The following is a 16,993-nucleotide window of genomic DNA, read 5'->3' on the forward strand; positions in this document are numbered from 1 at the left end:
CGTCCACAGCTGTGCTCCAGTCGAAGAAGGGGGAGTTAGACTGACCGCGTGGCGCGTTGTTACTTGGCGAGGGGAGAGCTGTTAGCTTTTGGTCTCGCTTTTCAAATCTGGAAGATTGCTTTGCCTTGTCGCAGCAAGGAATGCAAAATTTTGGTAGATTTTTCTTTTAGCCAATTTCTGCAGCAGACATGGATCCGTCGGAAGAGCGCCACACAAAGGTGTCGATAAGAAGTGAGCACTCGCTTCTGTATGAATGTCTGTTTGCCTTCAGCTGTGCCTGCATGAGCTTTCACCTTTCTAAATATTTAGAGCCTCGCCTTCTCGTAAATTTTCCTTGATTTATGTGTCTTTCGTCCGTGGGGAGCCAACCACGTGGTAGAACATTATAGTTGTTGGGCTACCGGCATCACTAACTGTCCGATCGCATGTTTGTTTTAGATAATGTTAACATGATTGTGTGATGTGATATTGTTGAAATTTGGCACTATACCTAGAAATTGTGTCTCCACAAATCACGTGTTATCAGGAATCGTGTACATGCCTCACACCCTTATCTTAGGAATAAATGATTTTATCTACAATTTTCTCTTGTGTTCCGAGATTACGTTTTTGCACGTAAGCCACTCACCTCGTAGCTTTCCCGTTAGCACATCCAACGCGTTTCCTTATGCACAGGTCCAGTGATTAGACTCCCCTTGTATTTCATAACAAATTCTTTAGATTAAGTCTTATTTTCAGGTGTATTGCTGGGAGCTGATCTTATGCAGTGTTCATGCATTTTCTATTTTATTTGAAATGTTTGATTGTCGTGAACAGTGCACGGGCAATACTATTAATTACATCGTATCCACTATGAGCGACCTCACAACGTATGCATTTTTGGGAGTTTTTGGTCTGTGATCAAATTAATTTACTTTCCGACTCCACCAAACCTTCGATTAGTTGTATGGTTAGAGTCGGTGGCGACCCTAATCTTCTCAAGTTAACTTCACAAGCAATAAGTATTTACATTCCCAATAATAACGTAATAACCCGTAGTAACCGGTTAGTTACCAGCTTTCTCCTCCGAATTCGAAAATATTTTGTTGACGCCAGCCTACGTAGGGAGAAACGATCATCATAATAAAATACGGGCAATCAGAACTCACCCAGAAAGATACAGGTGTTCGTTTTTTTCCCGCGAGCTGTTCGTGATTGGAGAGAATTTGTGTGAAGATGGATTGGTGAACCCTCTGCCAGGCACTTAGAGTAGCCATGTATGTGTAGATGTAGAGGATATACTTGTCATCTGGGGTTACCAGTCTCATTACCACACAGTTATCGTCAATTCTTTCCCGTATTAACATTAGTAAATAGTTCTTGTCCGTCGTGGGCACATTAATCCTTCCAGACCGTCTGGCGACAATTGTGTACATTAACTTTTGCTGTGTCTTAGCTGCAACATAAGTATTTTTTCGCAATATACACCTGAGGTACACTTTTGTGAATGTTCAGCCTTTTGACCATGCACAAGTGCTGCCAACTGTTGGGCATCACAATGAAAATATCAGCAGGTTAATGTAACAGTGCACAGCACCCCCTGACCACCACAACCCACGGATGTTGCTGGTTCGCAATATTCCACTGTATAATTCGATACTATTATTGTTATTTTGCATGGTAATTATTAAATAACTATTTTAATATTTATTGCAATAGAGGATATTTCGTAATTAGTTATTTTAGTCCATAAAATGAAGCCAACTGTATGAAGTATGTTTAGAAAACGGGTACATATTTTTATATCTATCTTGCATTTAAAATCATTAAAAAATCACCTTAGAGCATTACAGCATAAAGAAAAATTTTCCTTCCTCCAGGAAAAATTCAAGTCTAAAAGGTTTATAACATTGCAACCGACGAAACTGAAAGTACTTTATAATGACTTAGCTTCAAACAGTGTTTTTTTTATACGCGTTTATTTTTCCATAATGACAGTGCTAGTTGCCTGATATTCCAGCGTAAGGCGTTTCTCTAACGACGTTGAACAATTTTGCAGAAGGTGCTTTCGAGATAGCTTTTGGAAAACGTCTTAAGTAAAGAAAAGATGTTTATGACGCGTAAACATCTGTAGATAAGGTGAACATAAAACGAATGCGCTCTCAAAAACGCCTGTTTTGAGGCATAATAAGATGTCGGGACATCAGAGCATTGCAGTAACATTAACGTCATGGGCGCTATATGCGCTAGGAGCGCTGCTGTCACGTCGAGTGACGAGGATGTCCGCAAAGTAAGAAGTAAATCAGACACGCTGGACATGAAAGGTTGATCATGCTTGCCCTGATGTAAGGACCTTTCTCGTGAAAGGTTGCGTGGATGTATTATAGAGGACTCGGTGGCCATTTAGGATGCCCGGGTTCGGTTCTTGGTCTTGGTTTTTTTCCCCCCTTTATTGTATTTCAATTCCCCAGCGGGTCCGGCTGCCAGCAGCATATGCGCTGCTCTTCAGCCGAAAGACAGAAAACAAACAATAGAAGACATTTAAAAACAGACAAAGGAGAAAACATGGTGAACATAGATATAAAAAAGGGGGGTGAGGCCCTGGTAAATTTTCAAGCAAATGTTAATGTTCTATAATCATTTCTACGACGAGTAAAATGAAGTACCTAAAGATCAAAAAAGTAAATTATAATCTTTTCATTAAGTTAAACGATGTTTATTAACAAACTTTTATACAGGGTGGTCCATTGATCGTGACGGGGCCAAATATCTCACGAAATAAGCGTCAAACGAAAAAACTGCAAAGAACGAAACTTGTCTGACTTGAAGGGGGAACCAGATGGCGCTATGATTGGCCCGCTAGATGGCGCTGCCATAGGTCAAACGGTTATCAGCTGCTTTTTTTAAAAATAGGAACCCGTATTTTTATTACATATTCGTGTAGTACGTAAAGAAATATGAATGTTTTAGTTGTACCACTTTTCTCACTTTGCGATAGATGGCGCTGTAATCGCCACAAGCATATGGCTCACAATTTTAGACAAACAGTTGGTAACAGGTAGGTTTTTAAATTGAAATACAGAACGTAGGTACATTTGAACATTATATTTCGGTTGTTCCAATGTGATACATGTACCTTTGTCAACTTATCATTTCTGAGAACGCATGCTGTTGCAGTGTGATTACCTGAAAATACCACATTAATGCAATAAATGCTAAAAATGATGTCCGTCAACCTCAATGCATTTGGCAATACGTATAACGACATTCCTCTCAACAGGGAGTAGTTCGCCTTCCGTAATGTTCGCACATACATTGACACTGCGCTGACTCGTGTTGACAGGCGTTGTCGGTGGATTACGATAGCAAATATCCTTCAACATCCCCCACAGAAAGAAATCCGCGGACGTCAGATCCGGTGAACGTGCTGGCCATGGTATGGTGCTTCGACGACCAATCCACCTGTCATAAAATATGCTATTCAATACCGCTTCAACCGCACGCGAACTATGTGCCGGACGTCCATCATGTTGGAAGTACATCGCCATTCCGTCATGCAGTGAAACATCTTGTAGTAATATCGGTAGAACATTACGTAGGAAATCAGCACACATTGCACCATTCAGATTGCCATCGATCAAATGGGGGTCAATTATACTTCCCCCCCATGATGCCGCACCATACATTAACTCGACAAGGTCGCTGATGTTCCACTTGTCGCAGCCATCGTGGATTTTCCGTTGCCCAATAGTGCATATTATGCCGGTTTACGTTACCGCTGTTGGTGAATGACGCTTCGTCGCTAAATAGAACGCGTGCAAAAAATCTGTCAAATCAAAATGGCTCTGAGCACTATGGGACTCAACTGCTGAGGTCATAAGTCCCCTAGAACTTAGAACTACTTAAGGGGCTCCGGAAAGGCTCAAAATCATGAAAAGTTCAATTTTTACTTTTTTGCGTTTTCTGAATCTGCAGACTATTACCTTTTAATAGATATATAATTTATTCAATTCCGAAGACTACAACTATTTTAATTTTTTTTTGAAATGTGTTCTACATGGGCGTGACCCACTGTGGCGCTGTTAAACTGCTGTCAAATGGTGTTATTATTAACGTCCGTGTTCATCAGGTACATTTTAGTGATGTGAGATAAAGTATGTGTTGTGGCTAACCTATTTTCAGAGACTTAGCAGCACCTGAACTGTTGAAAAAGTGTATTCACGGAAAAACTCAAAACCCCAATGAAAGCGTAAATAGTGTTATATGGTCGAGAATCCCCAAGACTGTATTTGTTGGAATAGAAACACTTCACTTTGGTGTGTATGATGCTGTTGCGACTTTCAATGACGGCAACATTGTAAGGTGCAAGGTATTTAGAAATATGGGAATGAAGATAGGTTCTAACATGGTACGAGCGATGCTTGCTTTAGACAAGGAACGCCTTTGGGCTGCAGACAGGGCTGTAAAGAGTCTAGAAATACAAGCAACAGTAAACAGGAGGAGGAACAAGAGGAAGCTGGAGGAGGAGTTTGCAGAGGATGAAGATAATCCATCCTATGGACCTGGAATGCACTAAAAAGTTAATCCAATCTTTGTCGCTCGATTCCCAAAACTTTTATTTTCTCATACTAATTACATGTTTTCTAAGGATCTTCCAAACATATTTGTTTCAAACTTTCAGTAAATGTTACACAGTACCTTCTGCATAATTTAACACAGCCTTTTTCCAAAAAACTGTATATTTTTGAATATATAAATAAAAAATTGCAAAAAAATGTTGTGAATTTTCATTACAATTGAAAAAAATCATCTTTAATAACTGAACTAAAATTTTGTAAAATCCTTGTGTTAAGTTGTAGCCCATATTCCAATAAATAATCTGTAAAAAGTTCAACTTCCTACCTCAAATACTTTGTGAGGAAAGATGTAATTTATAAGCGTTATTTTAACATTGCAAGTATATGTCGTTCCGGAGCCCCTTAAACCTAACTAACCTAAGGACATCACACACATCCATGCCCGTGGCAGGATTCGAACCTGCGACCGTAGCGGTCGCGCGGTTCCAGACTGCAGCGCCTATAACCGCTCGGCCACTTCGGCCTGCCAAAAAATCTGTCATCGTCCCGTAATTTCTCTTGTGCCCAGTGGCAGAACTGTACACGACGTTCAAAGTCTTCGCCATGCAATTCCTGGTGCATAGAAATATGGCACGGGTGCAATCGATGTTGATGTAGCATTCTCAACACCGACATTTTTGAGATTCTCAATTCTCGCGCAATTTGTCTGTTACTGATGTGCGGATTAGCCGCGACAGCAGCTAAAACACCTACTTGGGCATCATCATTTGTTGCAGGTCGTGGTTGAGTTTCACATGTGGCTGAACAATTCCTGTTTCCTTAAATAACGTAACTATCCGGCGAACGGTCCGGACACTTGGATGATGTCGTCCAGGATACCGAGCAGCATACATAGCACACGCCCGTTGGGCATTTTGATCACAATAGCCACACATCAACACGATATCGACCTTTTCTGCAATTGGTAAACGGTCCATTTTAACACGGGTAATGTATCACGAAGCAAATACCGTCCGCACTGGCGGAATGTTACGTGTTGCCACGTTAGTGACTATTACAGCGCCATCTGTCACAAAGCGAAAAAAGTGGTCCAACTAAAACATTCATATTTCTTTACGTACTACACGAATATGTAATAAAAATGGGGGTTCCTATTTAAAAAAACGCAGTTGACATCCGTTTGACCTATGGCAGCGCCATCTAGCGGGCCCACCATAGCGCCATCTGGTTTCCCCCTTCAAGCTAGACGAGTTTCGTTCTTTGTAGTTTTTTTGTTTGATGCTTATTTCGTAAGATATTTCGCCCGGTCACTATCAATGGGCCACCCTGTAGAATATCGGTAATTAAGAATTTACCTTTGCACTGAAAACTGGATTTTTGGGTTCAATATGTTCTTCACAAAATGACATTTAGATATGTCTTAAGTAGCATATATTTGATAAATTGGTGGTATTCAAACAGAATGAAAAAGATCGAAAAAAGTAAATTTAATAGCTAAATGATGTAGGTATTCAAACTACACGGAAAAAGGACGAAGAAAGTAATGACGCAAACGGGACTCGAACCAGCGATCTAGTAATTACCAGTCTCGAACACTACTGATTTTTATTCATCTTTACGTGTTTTACACTTAACGTAAATGCGCGTCGAACATGCACACCTATTTAAAAATTATTATCGGCCAGGAATCGAACGAGTGCCACGAACATGCAATGCGAGCTCCATACCATGTTACCATACCATCTGGTAAAAACAATCTGTTTCAAATTACTATATTAAAGACGCTCGGAAAACTCCGAAGTTGACATTCTCGACAGTTTTTGAGGGTTGCATGTGACTGCTTATAACCACTGATATTTGTGTTTTGAACTTCACGTACCATAAGTATAAAAAATTCCAAAATGTCCGACAGCCGTGTGGTCTCCTCTTGAAACCACAACAACAACACACACCATTAAAATCAGAATATGTTAAGGTAGTCCTTAATCGTGAAAGAGAATGTGTCTAATGAGTTCCGTGATACGTATCTGCTCGCACACTTCAGAGCTATGAACGCTTCTGTAGGACTGCACTCACAACATTAACGCGAGGTCGTGTGGTGACGTCGACAGCACATCACATATAGCTTATGGTGCACGCAGCTGGCCACCGAATCCACAAGCGGGGCTTCCTCTTAATAATAAACAGCGATGATTTTGGCCTTCGGCGATACTCGATAAACAACAAACGGGTCCCTCGTTAGAAGAAAAGTGTTTGTCGTCAGGTTTACTACGTTGAGAAATAAATATGAAGACATGAAGAATAAAGATGCAGAATGTTAATAAAATTTGTTTCATTTAAAAAGCTTTAAGTGTTTTCAAATAAAAAATTCAGAGGTATTACTTTTCAACACGTCGTAGTGTAACATGAAACCAGGAAATTCTAAAACTGGCGAGATTAATAATAATTATGATAATAATTAGAACAATAAACTCGGAGAAGCCAGTGCGAGAGCCGGCCTATGTGGCCGAGCGGTTCTAGGCGCTTCAGTCTGGAACCGCTCGACCGCTACGGTCGCAGGTTCGAATCCTGCCTCGGGCATGGATGTGTGTGATGTCCTTAGGTTAGTTAGGTTTAAGTAGTTCTAAGTTCTAGGGGACTGATGACCTCAGATGTTAAGTCCCATAGTGCTCAGAGCCATATGAACCATTTTGAACCAGTGCGAGACTGGTAAAGGGAGATGAGTTGCCACCATATCCGAAACGGAATCATTTAGGTTATCAAAAAACTGCGGTTAAATTCGAAAAACTGAGGTTAAATTCGAATTCCTCTTATCTACAATTTTTTGCGCAAAACATGGGCATTGCAAGCAAATAAACGAAATTCGTAGAAGCAACATTAGAGAAGATAGGGATTCATATTTCTTCTGAAAAGACAGCATACATGAGAAAAGACGCAGAAGATCCAATCTGGATCATACTGAAGACAATGTATGGTGGTACCAAAAGAATGCAACAGATCAAGTACGGAGGTGGGGTTCACATTCCGAACATCACTGAGCAAGCAGTAATCTAAGAAAGAGCTAGAAATATGTAGACATCATTCAAGCTATGCCAGAATTCTTTCAAATCTAATTTCCTATTTTGCAACCTGAAATTCAGACACCACGGTGCCATAGTGTAAGAAGAATGTTTATACGCAGCAGAGACGATTGATAGAAAAGCGCTCTCAGAAATGTTGGACAAAAGGAAGACCCTGGGGCTAAAAAATGTAACAGCAGATGAGTCTGCATTTTACCTGAGCTCAAACAAAGACTTCTCTGAAATTTACGAAATATTTAGACCACAATAAAGAAAAGGAAGCCAGTTTTCTCTGGACATTTTAGAACAGTGAAACTATAAAGGTTTGCAAATAAGATATTACCAGTAGTTTCCGTAACTGAAAGAAGAACAGCACCATCTAGGGAAGTATGAGAGCAAGTAAAGAAAGTGCAAGGTACAGAGAAAGTTTCAGATCAAAAGGAGCGAGAGAGAGTGGTCAAAGAACGTAAGAATACTGGCGAAAGAGAAATAAAATTATGCAGCGAAGGCGGTTACGTAATCTTACCCCTTAGGGTCTCTATACGGCCAAATAAATGTTATAAAGAACACACCTGCAAAACTGGAAGCTGTTAAAGAAGGCACACATTCATGACCTTCACAACTTGACAGCAGCCATCTTTACGAATTAAATTTGTATGATTACTAAGGTTCATGATATTTGTTGAAAGCTCGGGTACACAGCTTAAAAATCCATGATTGCAATATTGCTCACGGTTTGTGGAAGAACGACATCAAAATTTGTTTGCTTAGGATACTTTTATTTCTTAATGTAATGATCTGGGCAGAGTTTAAAACTTAGATTTTGCCATTCGTAGGTATCTCAAAACCGATAGGCATCGAATTTCATGATAATTATAGGGAATTTTCCCATCATATTCAAGACGCCGTGTAGCTTTTACTACAATCATAGGCAATATGACTTCCAACGTGGCGTTACCTACCTTAATGTCGGTTACGCAGTAGATGAAAAAAAAAACAATCTGAAGTGAATTTCTCGGCTATTTTGCAGCCACCGTTTTCTTTTTCAGTATTTTATTTACGAGTTATTAACATGAACTTTAAATATAGCCACATTTACAAACTTATTCAGAACTTGAAAATTCAGTCTTTGACTACTTTTTCACGATTTGAGACCACTGTGTGTAAATATGTAAACTAAACATATAGGAGACGTATGAGCTTACTTGTTTCAAAACAAATATTACGAAGAGGCGACAACTTACTATAGAGAGATGTGCTGCTGAATCGGTGATTCGACGGAAGGCAACTGAAATGCCGAAACTGGCGGCGGTAGGTGGCCAGTTGAACAAATGAACCCCGCCCCCGTTTCTCCTCTGTCCCCTCCCAGCAAACATAAAGGAAGGTCAGTAACGAAGACAGGCAGCACGTAATCTAATCGGAAACCGAACCGGTGCTTAAAGTGTACCGCGTGCGTCACAACCTATGAAGATAGTGCTGCGCTGTCGAAGTCTGCTGCCGCGTTACTTACTATATTTGTTAGTATGGTTGCCGATGTCTCTTAACAACTGCACGAACAGTCACCAGAGAAATGCGCGTTTGCGTACATCTGCATCTACGGTGTGTTCAAAAAAGTGTCGAATCCTTTGAGAGGTGGTAGCACTCATCGAAAAAAGAAAAAGAAGTCTAATAAACAAGGGTCCGGAAATGCATACTTTCTACAATAAACACGTGTTTACAGGAGGCGTCCAATGTGAAGCACCCTTTAAAGTATACCCGGTTGTTGTACCTGCTGACATGCATTGAAGGCGCGACCCTGAAGTGTTCGCACATCATTGATTGGCGTGGCATAGGCCAAATCCTTCAAGTGTCCCCACAACAAAAAGACTATGGGATTGAGGTCTGTGGAACGAGCAGGCCAAGGTGTGGCTGCCCCCCCCCCCCCTCCCCCAACCAATCCAGCGGTCCTGAACTGTCAGATGTTCGCGCACATTGTGACGAAAGTGTGCTGGTGCGCCATCATGCATGACCCACATTTGTATTCGTTGGCACAGCCCCCAGCAAGGTAGCATTCCGTCTTCAGGCGACAAGTGGCCCATCGGGACCATCCGGCCGCCGTGTCATCCTCAGTTGAGGATGCGGATAGGAGGGGCATGAAGTCAGCACACCACTCACCCGGTCGTTACGACGGTTTTCTTTGACCGGAGCCGCTACTATTCGGTCGAGTAGCTCCTCAATTGGCATCACGAGGCTGATGCACCCCGAAAAATGGCAACAGCGCATGGCGGCCTGGATGGTCACCCATCTAAGTGCCGGCCACACCCGAAAGCGCTTAACTTCGGTGATCTCACGGGAACCGGCGTATCCACTGCAGCAAGGCCGTCTAGATACGCGCCCCAGTTAACCTTTGTGGTAGCATGTATGGCCCTACTAATCTATCGCCAAGTACTCCTGCCCTTACATTGATTGAGATTCGGTGTCGATGTCCTCTTTCCTGAATTGCTTGAGGATTTACATCTGAGCATACATGCTGGTTATGGAAATTCACAACACCATCTCTCGTGAATCCTGCTTCATCAGTAAACAAAATCTTGGATGTGAAAAGTTGACCTGCGGCACACTTCTGCAACAGCCATTGAAAGAACCGCCGTCTCCCATGATGATCCTGTGGCTTTTAGGGTCCCTGAACTTGCTTAAATGACACGGGTACAGCAATTGTTCGTGAATTACCTTCCCCCCCCCCCCCCCCAGATAAGAGACTAAGATACGTCTTCTGCTGCTGCTAATCACCGCACACTGGTCGCATTGGTTTCTTCCACCCAATGTAGCACACGCTCCTCCATGTCAGGCGTACGGACTATGCGGGGCCTTCCACTGTCAGCCTTCCAAGGAGCAAGGGTACATGCGTCCCTCAGACGCCGGAAAAGTCTGCCGAACAGCTTACCAGAGGGAACTCTGCGCTGTGGATATTTTTCAGCGTAGAGGGCATGGGCTCGGAGGCTATGTCCATTTGGTATACCATAGCAGAATACCATATCCACCGATTCACTTGTCGACTAGTAGGCTTCCATTGCTGACAAGTGGTGGAACAGAGAAAATGTGAATGTACTACACCTTTGTAAGTACAAACAGCGCAATAACAGTAGACACATAAGTGAATCTGCGTTTGGATGGAGGTAAAACACCACGATACATACCCAGGGTTGAAAGTACTGCACAATAAGGCACACAAACACGACGAAAAGTAATGTAGACTACAACACGAGACGAACCACGCTACTGACTGCAGACCGCCTGGTGGTAGGTAGAGTACTGTGAGTAAGACATCATAATGACCTGTTGACACATTTGACGGAGCGTCATTGTAACGACTGTGCTAACATTCTTACAAGTGCCGCGCATCCCATCCTGTAAACACGTGTTTATCTCGTAAAGTACGTGTTTCTGGACTCAATTTTATTAAACTTATTTTTCTTATTTCGACGAGTACTACCATGGTTGGTTGGTTGGTTGGTTTGGGGAAGGGGACCAGACAGCGTGGTCATCGGTCTCATCGGATTAGGGAAGGAAGTCGGCCGTGCCCTTTCAGAGGAACCATCCCGGCATTTGCCTGGAGTGATTTAGGGAAATCACGGAAAACCTAAATCAGGATGGCCGGACGCGGGATTGAACCGTCGTCCTCCCGAATGCGAGTCCAGTGTCTAACCACTGCGCCACCTCGCTCGGTGAGTACTACCATCCTTCATGGTATTGGACATCTTTTTTTGAGCACCTCGTCTAACAGAATCTGCATCTCTTCACCTGAAGCCATTTTATGGTGTATGAACTTGTTATCACTGTCTTTTTGCCACCTTTACATTCAAGAGGGGCGCGCTGGTAAGCTTCCGTATGATTTCGAACTTATTTGATTTTACGATCTTGATCATTTCGTGAGACGGACTGCATCTGATCAAAAGTATCCGGATTCCTATTAGTAGACATTATCACAGGGTGTGCCCACCATTTGCCTTTACTATGACTTGAACACTGCTGGGGACACTTTCAGTAAGATGTCTGAATGTTTGTGGGAGAACGATAGCACATTCATCTCGAAGAGCTGAAACCAGAACAGGTGGTGATGTTGGAGGCTGGGGTCTGATGATGATGATGACGATGATATTTGGTTTGTGGAGCGCTCAACTGCGTGGTTATCAGCGCCCATACAAATTCAAATTCCAAATCGTTTCACTGTCCAGTCTCGCCACTTTCCCGAATGATGATGAAATGCTGAAGACAACACAAACACCCAGTCTCCGGGCAGAGAAAATCCCCGAGGCGGCGGGGGACCGTACCCGCGACCCCGTGACCCAGAGGCAGCAACGCTAGCCACTAGACCACGAGTTGTGGACAGGCTGGGGCTCTGGAGCAAAGTCGACGTTCTGACTCATCCCAATTGGGCCCATCTCTAGACTCTGGGCAGGAAAGTGCTTTTCAGGCATGTTATTGTCCATAAACCATTGGCTCACAAATGCTGCTTTATGACTGGGTGCATTGTCATGCTGACGCAAACAGTTATCGTCTCAGAACTGTTCCTCTGCTCTACACAGTACACAGCGCAGTAATCACGTGTTCATATCTTTCCGAATGTAGAATCTTTGCCCCACAATTACTCAGTGACGGCTGGTCCCGGCGGAGGTTCGAGTCCTCCCTCGGACGTGGGTGTGTGTGTTTGTCCTTAGGATAATTTAGGTTAAGTAGTGTGTAAGCTTAGGGACTGATGACCTTAGCAGTTAAGTCCCATAAGATTTCACACAGATTTCAACATTTTTTGAATGTTTCTTTGAATGAATGCCTGAAATGAGGAATTGATTCAACAGTGGATTTTTCGTGTAGCGTGGTGTAATTGCCAGTTGGGTGTTTATTCTGCGTTATTGTTACCAAAAACTTTATACGAATCGATTGGTCAATGTAACTCCCAGTATCAATAAAGGAATACAGTCACTGCAAAATACATTCTGCCCCTTAGGCACTGAACCCTCTGGCCCTGTTCGAAACTGATAACTTTGGTCCCTGTGCACATAACAATAAATTAAACTGACTTGCCTCTTAAGTAGCAACGGTGGAACCCGATATATTCTGGTGTCTCGTGAAAAAATATAAATATGCTAGATACAGGCTCAGCAGTGTGTAATACTGACCGTAATACTTTGAAATGCTCATGAAATTCTTTTGTCTGATAGAAGAAAAATTCAACGTCTTTGGAAAACATATGACCTGGACAGAGAGGCGGTACTGGTTGTGGTGAATTACTGAGTTTTTTTAATGAAATTATATTGCAAGTTAAGATTTGCTTTTCAAAACATCTGACAATTGAAATTACGTTACACAGAACTGTTGTGTCTAGACAAGACAGTCTAGACACAAGGCGAGGATACCGAAAGGGCACGCGTCAACTCACGCCGACTGGCGTGAAGTCTGGAACAGGATACTTAATGAATGCTATAAAGAAAAGTACGTAGCTGCTGAAATACTTAACTTTACTCCATCATTTGTATACAGCCTTCTTGATGATACAAGTGAGACTCTCTATAGAAATGGTTAATGGCGCCTTGCCAGGTCGTAGCCATGGACTTAGCTGAAGGCTATTCTAACTATCTCTCGGCAAATGAGAGAAAGGCTTCGTCAGTGTAGTCGCTAGCAAAGTCGTCGTACAACTGCGGGGAGTGCTAGTCAGTCTCTCTAGACCTGCCGTGTGGTGGCGTTCGGTCTGCAATTACTGACAGTGGCGACACGCGGGTCCGACATGTACTAATGGACCGCGGCGGATTTAAAGCTACCACCTAGCAAGTGTGGTGTCTGGCGGTGACACCACAAGAACCATTACATCTTTTTTACTAACTGATTCACAAACAATGAGACTTATATAGCAACTAAAAAAGCATAAATACAAATCATCATATTACATATATCTGTGTTAACAAATCTTAGAAACATTACAAAAGTGAAATATCTAACTAGCCTTTACATCAAATCAGTTTACGTTCATTCTGGAGATACTCAAAAACTGACAATTATCAGCCAACTCATCTACACTAGCGCGGTGGCAAAACGAGAGTCATAAATATTTAACATCTTTACCTTGCTTGCAAGAAGACTTCTGCTTACATGTTCTCGTAATTCCTACATTAATCTAACACTTGGTGGCTTCACAAAGACCACCACAAAAACTGCCTGCTCCATGCTCTTTCGCTCACAGACAGCTACGTACTACCGTGCGCCAAGCGCTCTCTAACTCTACCACTACAATCTCAGACCAGAAGCAGTATCTTTGGCTCTGCGATGGTGCACAGTCAGCGATACGCATTATAAAGTCTATCAGAGACGTACATAGATTATGACATAGTAACTTCGTTTTAGTTTACATTAATATCATTATCATATTCAGATGCCACATACAAGCGTGCCCCAGTCGACTCCTTTCATTCTTAAGCGCGGTAACTAGACCACATCGTGAACACCTCCATACTCAACAGCTCCATCTCTGTACTTCACATGATGGCAAGTAACGTTCTCCAGGCATTCGGAAAATCCAAACCCTTCCATTGGATTGCCACAGCACACGCACAGTGTGATTCATCAGTGCAAATCACTCGTTTCCAGTCGTCCCACTGACCAGTGGCATCATTCTTTGCATCGACTGAAGTGTCACTTAGCATTGGCTCCAGATATGTCTGGCCTATGAGTTGCTCGTTCATTGTAGCCCATTCTTTATAACTCCGTACGCACAGTCATCATACTAGATGTACTGCTGGTAGTTTTTTGGAACTCATGAGTAATTCTTTCCTCTGATTTCGTGCGATTTTTTACTGTCACCTTCCGCAGTGCTCGACGGTCCCTGTCCGTCAGTACACAAGATCTTGATTTAGCTGTGGTTGTTCACTCGCGTTTCCACTTCAGTCACATCACCGACTGTCGACTTGGGCAGCTTCTGAAGCGTTGAAATGCCTTTGATGGATCTGTTACTCAGGTCCCATGCAATGAGTAGCTTCACTTTGGAAGTCACAAAACTCTCCCCTAACCACCAATTCTGCTGTTACTGCTTCACTAAAGACAACACAGTACATCCTGCCTGCTTTTATACTGGTGGGTCCGTCTCTCGCAACGTCTAGTCATCAATTCGGCATTACACAGGGTGTCCGGACACTTTCGATCAGATAATGTACACTCCTGGAAATGGAAAAAAGAACACATTGACACCGGTGTGTCAGACCCACCATACTTGCTCCGGACACTGCGAGAGGGCTGTACAAGCAATGATCACACGCACGGCACAGCGGACACACCAGGAACCGCGGTGTTGGCCGTAGAATGGCGCTAGCTGCGCAGCATTTGTGCACCGCCGCCGTCAGTGTCAGCCAGTTTGCCGTGGCATACGGAGCTCCATCGCAGTCTTTAACACTGGTAGCATGCCGCGACAGCGTGGACGTGAACCGTATGTGCAGTTGACGGACTTTGAGCGAGGGCGTATAGTGGGCATGCGGGAGGCCGGGTGGACGTACCGCCGAATTGCTCAACACGTGGGGCGTGAGGTCTCCACAGTACATCGATGTTGTCGCCAGTGGTCGGCGGAAGGTGCACGTGCCCGTCGACCTGGGACCGGACCGCAGCGACGCACGGATGCACGCCAAGACCGTAGGATCCTACGCAGTTCCGTAGGGGACCGCACCGCCACTTCCCAGCAAATTAGGGACACTGTTGCTCCTGGGGTATCGGCGAGGACCATTCGCAACCGTCTCCATGAAGCTGGGCTACGGTCCCGCACACCGTTAGGCCGTCTTCCGCTCACGCCCCAACATCGTGCAGCCCGCCTCCAGTGGTGTCGCGACAGGCGTGAATGGAGGGACGAATGGAGACGTGTCGTCTTCAGCGATGAGAGTCGCTTCTGCCTTGGTGCCAATGATGGTCGTATGCGTGTTTGGCGCCGTGCAGGTGAGCGCCACAATCAGGACTGCATACGACCGAGGCACACAGGGCCAACACCCGGAATCATGGTGTGGGGAGCGATCTCCTACACTGGCCGTACACCACTGGTGATCGTCGAGGGGACACTGAATAGTGCACGGTACATCCAAACCGTCATCGAACCCATCGTTCTACCATTCCTAGACCGGCAAGGGAACTTGCTGTTCCAACAGGACAATGCACGTCCGCATGTATCCCGTGCCACCCAACGTGCTCTAGAAGGTGTAAGTCAACTACCCTGGCCAGCAAGATCTCCGGATCTGTCCCCCATTGAGCATGTGTGGGACTGGATGAAGCGTCGTCTCACGCGGTCTGCACGTCCAGCACGAACGCTGGTCCAACTGAGGCGCCAGGTGGAAATGGCATGGCAAGCCGTTCCACAGGACTACATCCAGCATCTCTACGATCGTCTCCATGGGAGAATAGCAGCCTGCATTGCTGCGAAAGGTGGATATACACTGTACTAGTGCCGACATTGTGCCTGCTCTGTTGCCTGTGTCTATGTGCCTGTGGTTCTGTCAGTGTGATCATGTGATGTATCTGACCCCAGGAATGTGTCAATAAAGTTTCCCCTTCCTGGGACAATGAATTCACGGTGTTCTTATTTCAATTTCCAGGAGTGTATATGTGAGCGAGTAATACGTTAACACGACCCTTGTTAGCACGTACCCTATAGGAATTTTAACAGCAAACTTCTCCATGATGCACACCGTCTTTCTTGTAGCGTCTCCGTAGAGCTCCCGTGCCTACTAAATATACCTATGATGAAACACGCCGACGTTCGAACTGCCCAATTTTCTCCACTAATTCTACCTGGTATGAGTCTCAGATTGACGAGGATTTCAAGAATCAGTCTAAAAATTTTAAGTAAATTCTTTCGTGGTTGACTTACATTTCCTCAGGAGTCACCTAATGGATGCCAGCTTCTAATATGCTTTTCTCGCAGCTTCTAAGAGATTATCCAGTCCTATAGATGAAGCAGAGTGGCGGCTTCCATTTGTAAAGGAACTGAATTAGGCTTTTAACCCAAGCTCTAAAGTTCATGCTTTTATAATTTGGCTCGGTGAGCAACACTACAAGGCGACTAAAATGAAAATCCCCTGAAAACATTATCTAACTTTTGGAAAAATATCATTCACACAATTCCGAAGACTGCAACAGCTGACAAGTGCGAGAATTATCGGAAAATCAGCTTAACAACTCATCCAGCCAAGTTGCTCACAAGAATAATATAAACAAGAATGGAAAATAAAACTGAGGATGTGTTAGATGACGATCAGTCTGACTTTAGAAAAGACACCAGAGAGGCAGTTCTGACGTGGCGGTTGATAATGGAAGCAAGACTAAAGAAAAATCAAGACACGTTCATCGGATTTCTCGAGTTGGAAAAAGGGTTTC

At 43.7% G+C, this 16,993-nt stretch overlaps 1 protein-coding gene across 1 annotated transcript in view; it reads right to left on the minus strand.

Annotated features, from left to right (window-relative positions):
* LOC126175927 (15-hydroxyprostaglandin dehydrogenase [NAD(+)]-like) overlaps nucleotides 1-8,933 on the minus strand; it is a 66,990-nt gene extending 58,057 nt beyond the window's left edge. Inside the window, exon 1 of the mRNA XM_049923001.1 lies at nucleotides 8,860-8,933. The gene's annotated coding sequence lies outside the window, so the exon portion shown is untranslated. The remainder of the gene's footprint in view (nucleotides 1-8,859) is intronic.
* Between the last annotated feature and the right edge of the window lie 8,060 nt (nucleotides 8,934-16,993).

The sequence above is a fragment of the Schistocerca cancellata genome, chromosome 3, assembly GCF_023864275.1.
Source record: "Schistocerca cancellata isolate TAMUIC-IGC-003103 chromosome 3, iqSchCanc2.1, whole genome shotgun sequence".
Classification (NCBI taxonomy): Eukaryota; Metazoa; Arthropoda; class Insecta; order Orthoptera; family Acrididae; genus Schistocerca; species Schistocerca cancellata.